The sequence below is a fragment of the Rhinolophus sinicus genome, chromosome 1 (assembly GCF_057876585.1).
Source record: "Rhinolophus sinicus isolate RSI-liver-muscle chromosome 1, RSI-T2T, whole genome shotgun sequence".
NCBI classification, from domain to species: domain Eukaryota; kingdom Metazoa; phylum Chordata; class Mammalia; order Chiroptera; family Rhinolophidae; genus Rhinolophus; species Rhinolophus sinicus.
The window spans coordinates 3,494,857-3,505,040 of record NC_142501.1 but is presented as its reverse complement, the minus strand read 5'-3'; the positions used below and the strand labels follow the sequence as shown (position 1 = coordinate 3,505,040).

General features: G+C 51.2%; 1 long non-coding RNA gene across 1 annotated transcript; it reads left to right on the top strand.

The window, feature by feature from the left end:
- Nucleotides 1–4,388: 4,388 nt before the first annotated feature.
- Nucleotides 4,389–8,143, top strand: LOC148758995 (uncharacterized). The gene is made up of 3 exons (XR_016020177.1): nucleotides 4,389–5,944; nucleotides 6,521–7,780; nucleotides 7,979–8,143. It is a non-coding gene; the product is annotated as an uncharacterized LOC148758995 (long non-coding RNA).
- The last annotated feature ends 2,041 nt before the right edge of the window (nucleotides 8,144–10,184 follow it).

Below are 10,184 nucleotides of genomic sequence, written 5' to 3'. Positions count from 1 at the left end.
CAATGCTATCTCCTGTTGAGCTGTAAGATATCCTTTCTATCAACACACAATGACCCTCCTTGTCCGTTAAATGATTGCTGCTCTGCAGTGGACCTTTATTTTAAGTTTGTGTGGCCACCGTCCTTTCTCTTCCTTTGTTTTCCCCATTGGATCTTCCCTGTTGCTTCCCTCCAATGTTCCTGTGTGGCAGTGTCTTGCTGCCCGTCAAAGTGGGGCGTCCGTTCCAGCCTCGTCACTCAGGAGGCTCGGGAACACCTGCACCTGTTTCTTCTTGTAAGTTGTGGGCAGTGATAGCTACTCACAGGGTTGCTGTCAGAATTAACTGAGGTGATGAATTTGGGGTCCATCAGTGAGCAGCTACGGATGGAGCACGCCAGTGGCAGGCCCTGTCGCTTGTCCAGGGAGCCGGGAACGAGCAGGGTCTTACGTGGGGACGGGAGCTGGGCATCAAGCCCGGGGGTTTACATGTGTCGGAAAACATCTCTATGAAGAGGGAAGTGCAACCAGCAACAGGGAAGTGTGCCTCATGTCACCCATGTAAATGAGGGATAATACGTGGTAATTTTTTTCTCTCTCATAACTGTCACTAACTTACCATTTGTTTTATGTACGTTTTCTATAAGTGTCTTTTACAGCTTACCTGAATCTGCTAGTCTTTGTTATTTACTAGGAGAGTTTAATCTCTTAATATTTATTGTCCTAAAGCAATGCGTTGTCTTTCTTCTGTCATTAAAGCACAAAGAGCTTATTTAAGAAACTGTTAGCAGCAAAGGTGGCAAAGGCTTGTCCCCTCAGCATTTCAGGAGGCTTTCTCTCACACTAAGGAGACAAGTGCCTGGAACACATAAGTCACATCAGAGAAACACTTAGCCTCACAAGGCATTTTAACATGCAAATAGGGACAATTATGGATCTTTTCCCATCTTTCAAATTGGCGTTTTAGACGCATAATATCTGATGTTAGGGAGGGTGCAGGGAAATGGCTGCTTTCTTCCTGGCTGGTGGAAATACAAATGGAACTGCCTCTCTCCGAAGCAATTTGGTAACATACCAGAGGAGAGTTAAGAGTTTATACCCACCACTGCCGCGATCATCCTTCTCAACCCTGTCCTCAGAGCAGCCGAGACGCGACAGGCGTGTCTCCCCAGACGCTCAACGCAGCTGCTCTGGGTGAACTCTGCCACCTGGAGGGGCAGGTTGGGAGACTAAGCCTGGAAAACCATCCAAGCCCTTCCTTTCGGTGGGGTTCTGGACCCCTGTTTCTTGATGGGTGCCAGATTATAAAAAGTGTCTCTCTGTAAGTTTGTGAGTCAACAATTCAGAATTCTAACAGACATTCTTCACAGTGTTTTTCGGTGTCTGTTTGCTGCTCACAGTTGCATCCAGTAACAGTCAGCTACCATCCCCGCGGGCTTCTCTCCCGAATGGCCAGTGGTAGCAAAGGTCCACGCAGAGAAGCAGGGCTCCCTGGACCGCTCTCCATTATCTCAGCAGGGCTGGCAATAAAGGGTTTTCTCTCAGGCCGAGGAGTCATGACTTCTGCCCTGGGTGAGATGTCCACCCTTGGTGACAATGACCGTTTATTTCCCTTTGAGGAACACCCAGTGGCAGGCTCCCTCTTGCTCTCACACTAGCCCCGGAGCTTCAGGGACCCGCCCCGGTCCTGCTGGGCTCCGCCCGTCTCATAGGAAGTGACACATAGTCCATGTCCAGCTGCCTTGGACCCAGGGTGGAGCCGGCCACAGGCCAGAGCCCTCCACAGGGACAGGTTTTCCCCATGTGGCCACAGTCCCGTGCAAGAGTCCTCCGTCTCTGAGAATTAATTCTAAACTCAGCCCTTGGCCTCCAGGTCCTCATGCCGCTGTTTTCATCTAAGGCGGCAGTTAGAACAGAACGCATTTCACAGACCCATTCGCAGAGCCAGCTGACACTGGGGGCTTCTTTGTTCTCCGCTGCAGGCCCGGCCTGCACACGCTTCCCTGTGACTTGAGAGATAGCAAGTGAGCAGGCACCCTTGTATTTCTCGTGACCACTTCTGAGACAAACACATATGCAAACGAAACATCCACTTTTGCGGCTTTGCTGTAACTCCTTTCTGAATTGTCCAAAGAACATATTGCCTGTATGCCGTATTTCAGTTAAATATTCCATTGAAACAGGACGCTGGCCCGTTCAATGTCCCTTTGTTCATCCGGAAACTTCAGGTATAAATTAAAGCACTGAAGTGATGCATCCTGGTAGCATTCTCCCACAGCTAACGGACTGTGCTGAGATTCCTCTCAGAAGTGAAACATAAATTTCAAACCACCGCGGAAGCCAGAGCTTGATTATTTACCAGATAAATTGAGAGAGACATCGCTTCCCTCTGTAGCTGGGAAGTGGCAGAGCGGACAGCAGCAGGACTCGGCTGGAAGGTGTATTCCGGTTGGAAGCTCTTGGATCTCGTCCCCCGGAGCTGAGCTGCCCCAGGAGTGATGGGACCGGGAGCAGTTGGAAAGGTGGTGGGAGGAGGGGCACTGATGGGCCTGGAATTCCAGCTTCAACTATTTTAACTCCAGACTTTCTCCAACCATGGGGTTGCTGTCTCTAATATATGAAATTATTGCCAAAAAAAAAAAATAATAATAATAATGACTGTATTTTACATCTTGAAAATATCTCCCTATATCTTTTAAAATGGAATTCTGCATCGGGACTAGAGCCACGGAACCTTCACAGTCTGTCTGCCCGGGTTTATCTTCTCATCTGGAATCTGCACTCATGGTTTAGACACTAGTGGTGAGTTGATTAGGTGTGAATTCCACGCTGCTAGCCAGTCAGCACTTAGCATCACGAAACTGTATCAAAGCCTCTGCATTCAAGGGTTTTTACACTTCCCTTCATCTTTTTTCGTACTTTCTTGCCCCAAGAAAGTCTCACTCACCTCTCTGAGAAATTTAATAGCTGTGAATTAATCACGCAACAGCTCTGCCTGGCTGTCTTAGCATTTACTCAAGTTTTCCCTTCTGTAAATTCAATGTCAGATGTTTACAAAGCCCACAGTACCAATGATAAGTTTATTCGCAGGAACACCCAGAATCCAGGAGACTTGCAGTGAGTTCATTTGTTTCTGTTGGGATTTGCCTAAAACCCACCAGTGCAACAGCTGATGGATCGATTGGAACTTTGTTTCATTTCTCACCACTCGCAGGACTGAAGCACTGAACCGTACACTGGGTCCTGCACGTAGACTCACGCTGTGCAGTGAGTTTTATGGAAATAGGGTTTTATCAGGGAAAAGGAGAGAGAGAGTGTGTGTGTGGTCGCGTTTCCTTTCTACAGACATGCCTGTGTTCCCAGTCCATGTCGACTTAAATTCCCGCCTACAAAGATGTGACGTGCACGCCGGGCACAGACCTTCACCTTCACAGACAAACCTCTGTTCGGTGCCCCACAAGCGTCCTGGACCACCTTAGAATCCATGCTGACAATAACACCTTCCCGACAAGCAGAGAACAGCTGTGCTCATTGCAGTGATCGATTAGCAATTAGGTGACCCCAATTTGCGATCCGCTCCACTGTCGGGAATGGATGACGTGACGACCACACACCCCGACAGGTCCGGGAAACATTTGCAGTTTTCCAGGTCCCCTCTCACGCCACCCAGTGAGCTGCTGTCCTTTCCTGTGCCCTGGTCCCTACTGGACAGCGGATGGTCCACACAAGAACCTGAAGGCATAATGGACTCTGGGCACTTAGCAGGACAGTGACAGATGCAGAAGTCCATGAACTACGACCAGGCACAGGGCAGCTCGCTTCCAGCAGCTGGAGCTCCAGGGATGAGCGAGAACCACAGCCACGACGAGCTCCGAGCAGCCCACGAGGCCCAGGGGAGGAAGCTGCATGTGGCCGGGTCTTCAGAGTCCCGCGAGCCTCTTGAGGTCTCTGATGGAATCCGAACGGGAGGGTCATCGAGGCAAAGAGGCCCAGTCCATCCAGTGATACCCAGGCAGGGAAAGGCCACGTCCCTCAAGCTGGTGAGAGTGGAGGGCGCAGAGCAGGGGATCCACGGCAGGGGAGGGAAAGGGTAACAGGGCTACCTGGGGGCGGGAGACTGTTGTGACCAAACCCCTGCAATGTTCAGTGGGTGAGGAAGGCACAGTTGTCACCTGCCTTGGGGGTGAGCAATTGGGGGTTAAGGTTAAGTCTGCCCAAGGAGCTCAGCAGGGGCGGAGGTGGGGGCGGGGGCGGGGCGGCTGGACTTGACCTGGGCATCCTGATGGTGGGGCCCCTTCTCGTTACTCTGTTTTGTTATCTCTCCCCCAAGAGCTCCCTGCAGGACACTCGGAACCATAAGGTCTAGAGGGGCCGTCCTGGAGTGATTTGAATGCTGCCCCCCAAGGGCTGCCCCCCAAGGGTCTCGGGAAAGGTGGCCCCAGTCTGAGGACGGGTGAGCCAGCTTCACTCCGGGAAAGGCCCTCCATGTCCCCTGTTTGTCTGCAAGGCCGCTGTGCTCCTGGCTTGTTGAGGGCCGGCCCCCGTCTCTGAGTTCATCGGTAGCCGTGCGCAAATGCTGTCCAAGGTCCCAGCATAAATTACTGAGGTGCGGGTCTCAGAAGAGAGCGTGCCCCCAGCCTGGGCGGGGGAATTGGGAGGGAAAAGGTGAAAGTGTCATTCAGTAAAGACGGCCAAAGAGGATGGTGGTTTCCCGCTGCTTTCCCATGTCAACAGGAGAAAATGAAATCCAGGTGTGGTAAGTGGCGTTCCCACGCCGAGGCCGTCCTAGGGTTCGGGTTGGCCCAGCTCTGCCTCGCAGAGCACACTGAGCCCGCCTGGGGAAGGGGTGCAGAGCACGCCACCCCAGAACTCACCTCTTTGGCCTAAGGAGTATTTTGAGAAACAGCAAATGCAGGAGAAGCTGACAGCCAAGAGGCAGATACGCTTCTGTAAGAAACATGCGCACTTCCCAGGGGACTCTCCATTTGTAAGGACGCCCCCTCTGTCTGTGACTAAACCAACTGTATCAGTGGAGGAGGCTTAAACCTGCATAACAAACTCACGCTGGGTTCCCTGCTTTCCTGGCTTGTCCTGCTCAGCGCCCTTAACTGACCCTGCCCCCCAATGTCTTTGTTTGTCTTCAGCTGAAGGTGGTGTTGACGCCGGAGGCTTCGGCCATTTCGGGGAGTTCCTCGGTGTCCCTGGGCCCCTCCCAGGTGCCCGAGTGGACATGTTAATACACTTCTCTTTTCCTCCTCCTAGTCTGTCTTTTATTACAGGGTTTCTCAGCCAAGAACGCCAAGGGCAGAGGGGAAATGATCTTTCCTCCCTGAAAGCGTGTCCGAAATTTCATGTCCGAAAGCATGACCCTAGGACCTTAGTCTGGATGTGTTCGTAGGTGTTCTTATTATTTTCTTAATGAGTGAATGATAAATTCAACTGATTTTTTTTTTAAATGATAAGTTGTCTTGGAGCCTTTCAAAGGCCACCATGCACGGCCATGTGTGACACAGGGCTGTGCACTTACCAGGCCGATATGCCTGCTCTGTGGGACGAGTCTGGGAAATGCCACACAGGGCTTGACGTCTGCTGGGACGCATGCACCACAGCGCAGGCACAGACACACGGGACTCCTTGGCGGGCGGCCCTGCCCCCACAGCACGGTGTGAGCTTGAATTCCAACCACCAATACCTCCTGCTGAAAAGGTACCGATACCCATGTGACAGAGTCAGACACAGACTCAAAGGTGAGATGTGCACAGCACACAGTGGGTCCTCTGTGATGCGGCTGTTATCATGGGCTCACTGCACAGGACACAGACGACACAAGTATTTGTCTGAACTCAGGTCCCAGTCACTCCCTAAGTTCTGGAAAAGCACTGAACTCGTCACCCAGTTCTGCCGTTTTATTTTAAGAGGATTGGGAGAGACAGAAGAAGGAAATGAACAAAGGTTCCAAGTCCATCAGGTAAAATATCTATTATTTTATAAATCCCACTGGATGAGTCAGAAAGAGGTTCCTGCCGCTCCCAGTAGAAGGTTCCCTGGAGATGAGGGGACCCCTGGCCAGGCCCGCGAGGAAGCAGCTTGTCTTGCTGGGGAACTGGCCTCACCTGTAGGCAACGATTCGGAAAGGCAGAAATATTTCCAGGTGCTCCAGAGGAGGTATTTTTTATTTTTTGTAGGAAATAAATCTTCAGAAGGGAAAATTATAATTGAAACCAGTTCAGGATAGCCAAGTGTAATTTTAGCAACATGAGTAGATGTTTCCAGAAAAAGCCGCTCAGGAACAGTCCGATTAAGCGGCAGGGAGATAATTGGATGACGGTTGGTTAGCCAGCGTTTTGAGTGTTAAGGAGGGGAAAATACATCTCTGGACAGGAGAAAGTGACGCCTCCTATTGCGAGGATGAAGAAGAAACAGAGGCGGCTCAGACAGTTTTATGTGAACTCCCAAGAGACTCGGGACCGGCCCCGAATGACCCGTGAAGATGTGTGTCTCCACCTCACAACGTCTCACTTTGATACACTTCTCCACATTCCAGGTCCTGGGGCCAGCATGACCCACCTGATCGCCCTCCGGGCCGAGCCAGCCCCCACCCCACCACAGCCAAGCTCTCCGACACCTGGAGCCCTCGGGAAAACCCGCCACCTGGCCCGTAACCCCCCAGCCCGACAGAGGGCCTGGCACACGGAAAACCTTCAAAACCTCTTAATAGATGAGGACATAGTTCTTTCTCCTGTGAATTGGTTTTTATCAGCTTTTTGTCCACTGTATTGGGAGACAGTTTCTCTTTCATTACCACATATTTTAAGGTCATATTTTAAGGTAGGTGGGCTTGGGGAAGGAGAAATGCCCGTACAGAGATTGTGAATCCATTCGATAACATATCCATTGCAGAGATTTCTTTGAATCCAGCTGGCATTCTGAAGGTGTGTCACTTGTCCACCTAAAGGGATGTCAACTAAATAAACTCTTGCCACGTGGTGCACTGCTGTCCTGGGGTGTCCGTACCGCATGGCCACAAACCAGGTAGTTCCAGAAGCCAGAAGTCCCCGACTGAGGTGTGGGCAGGGCTGGTTCCTCGAGGGGACGAGGGGAGAGTCTGTTGCGTGTCTCCTCAGTCTCTGGGGGCTGCTGGCAGTCCTGGGGTCCCTCGTCTCACACATTGTCACTCCGACCTCTGTCTCCTCTGTTCTCTGGGCCTTCTGCTTCTTAGAAGGACATTTGCCGTTGGGTTCAGGGCAGCCTGCAGGACCCTCCATGCTCTCATCTTCACATCCTTAACTTCCTGACATCTGCGTAGGCTGTTTTCCAAGTGAGGTCACGTTTGTGGGTTCCGGGTGGACACATTTTGGGGCCCACCATTCCACCCAGTACCTACGGCTACGTTACTCACTCATCCACAAAATCATGATTTAATAAGATAAACAGAAAGAGGGGCCAGGACAAGGCCTGTTTTTTAGGAACCCAGCGTCATCTCACTAACTCAGATCCCTTGTGGAAATGAGTGCTGTCAGTGAGGAGAGAGTCTGAATTAGCATATTTTACAAAGAAATATAATCTCACTATTTTGAGCTTTCTAGAGCAGATTTGACGAGACCCAGAGATCGTTCCTCATGACTCGTGACCTGTCATCATGTCTTTCTACACCGACGCGTGTCATCCGCAGCAGGAGAGCACCCGCTCCAGCACGGCCCATGGGAGCTTCCCGACCCCAGGGGAGCATCATCCACAAAAGCTTCTCAGCAAGGGTTCACCGCTCTCAACTCCTGGCTGTGTTTTCTTCTCGTAGACAAGAAGGGTATGTAACTGGCTGTCTTCTCTGTTCCGACCCAGAAGCTCAGAGCCAAATGTGTGCCTTCCATTTGGGGATAATCCAGGACCCAAGGCCTAAATAGCTTCTTTTCTCTCCTTCCTATGGGTCTGACCCTGAGTTCTGATGATATTTTTCCAGGTTCTAACATCCTGATTACTTTATTTATTGTATATTTTCTTCTAGATGACCTCAAACTCTGTGGAATAAATTAAGGACCGAATGAATGCCTAGCTGGCTGGATCAATTGATGATGAATGGTTATTATATGACTTGATGGATAGACTGATGGATGGATGGGTGGATGCATGGAGGGGTGATAAATGGGAGAGTGGATAGATGGATGATGGATTGGTGGGTGGGTGTATGGATTGGTGGGGGGATGAATGGGTGAGTGGGTGGATGGATGGATGGCTAGCTTACAGGAGAGGGTATTTTAAACCCATATGGACATTTGATTCAATTTTTATAAATATAAATCTTAAAAATAGAATTACAACTATAGATCAAGATTTGTCAAACCAGAATTTTTTAACCTACTATAATTTCTTGATTCTTTTTAACATGATTCAGATAGATGGTTTTATTTTTATTTTACTGAAATTAATTTTGTGGAAATCACTTGTTTTTGGTATACATTTTACAACAAATGTCTGATTCCACTATCAGTTTGGCCTTATAAGGTTTGCCAGTGATACCAATGGTAAACGGTGCCTTTGCTTTTTAAGTGCATTATTTCTACACTGTTCAAATGTTCCTAGTCAAATTTCACACGTTTAGATTTTGTGATAACGGTAATAATTCATTTTCCTTTGTGAAGTTCTATTCCTTGTCACATTTTTTTTCTGTTTTACCTACCAGCAATATTCAGTAGGAGAGAAATAAAATGGAGAGTCCATGTGTCTCTCTTAATTCTAAAGAAAATTGTGAGAAATTCCTCTCGGATATTCTAGAGTCACTCTTTGGGTCAGAACTTGCTCACACTGTTGCCAGTTTTTCGTTTTGTTTGTTTGTTTGTTTGTTTGTTTGTTTGTTTTTGAGGACCACACGGCACACGGAGGGGTTAAAGTAGTGACGTCATCACAGGATACAGGGTCAAGTGAAAGGGTCACTCTGGGGAGTCCCGGGGGTGGGGAGGGGCCTGCCTTCCAGGGGAGAAGCTGGCGCATGCTAATCCCTTGTTGGGGGAAACACACAGCAAGGGTCCCCACAAGGGCGGTTCTGGGACCAGTAGTGGCAGCTACAAGGCAGGACCTGCTGGCCATCCCCGCCCCTTCCCCACCCTGGCGTCCGCTCACTCACCCAGACGCCGCCCTATGGCTGTCCCAGGGCCACTCCTGGGCCATTGTTCTGTGCAAGGGGCAGGCGCACAGGTCCCCTCACACTCATGAAGCACAGCTCATCTCTATCTGGCCTTAGAAATGAACATCTCCTGGCTGGGACTTTTCCCCAAGAACTGAGTGGCTGACCACACCCTCCCTGGGTGAGCATGCGCTGGAATCCCTGTCCCTGGGAGCGCCGCTGACCCGAAAGCAGTGGGAACGGGGGAGAAGGCAACTCCGCGGCTCTGCTCCAGCCTGTCCCACCCCCAGTCTCCCCCTTCCTGTCCTGTTCAGCAGCTCCCTCTGCCTTCTGCACCTCCCGGCCCTCCCAGGCCCTCCTCAGCCCACGGAGCACGTGTCCAGAACCCCCTCTCCAGCTGGGACCCCATCCCAACCCGGACAGGGCTTCTCAGGTCTCCACTTTCCATGGGAATCAGCAGCTGTTTGGGGTCTCCAAGGGCTTGAACATCATAAAACAGAGGCCATGAAAATGCCCGGTAGCAGCTTCCGCCAGCCCCTGGCAACCACTGGGTAAAACCCAGGCCGCTACTCTCCGAGCTCTGGACTCTTCTGGAACAAACGCTGAAGGTCTGAGTGGGAGGCGATCCCAGGAGACAATGGGGGGAGAGTGGGGCAGTGGGGCCCGGCAGGGAGGAAGGAAAGGGATGCAGGGGACTTGTGAGCCACTGTTCCGCTGTGGACACTGGACGAGAGGTCCCACAGGGACACTGAGTGTGCAGACCCTTTACCCTCAACACCCTCATTCTTGCTCATGGGGTGCTCCCCCACCCTCACAGGCAGCTCTCTCAGGTTCCAAGGCCCAGGGGACAGGCTCAGGAGCTGGCCACACAGTGGGGCGTCTGCACAGGGATGGGTGCCGGGGATCCCTCTGCACGCCCCTCTGGGGATCGTGTGTGGGGGAAAGTGGAGAACAGAGACGTACCAGAAAAACCTTCATGGCTGATGTGACAGGTGACCTGGGCCTGAGGATGAGCATGTTTCCTCTGGAACCGCACCCCAGGTGGGGTCTGTGTGCACAAACCCAGGACACACAGAAGGAAGAAGCAGTG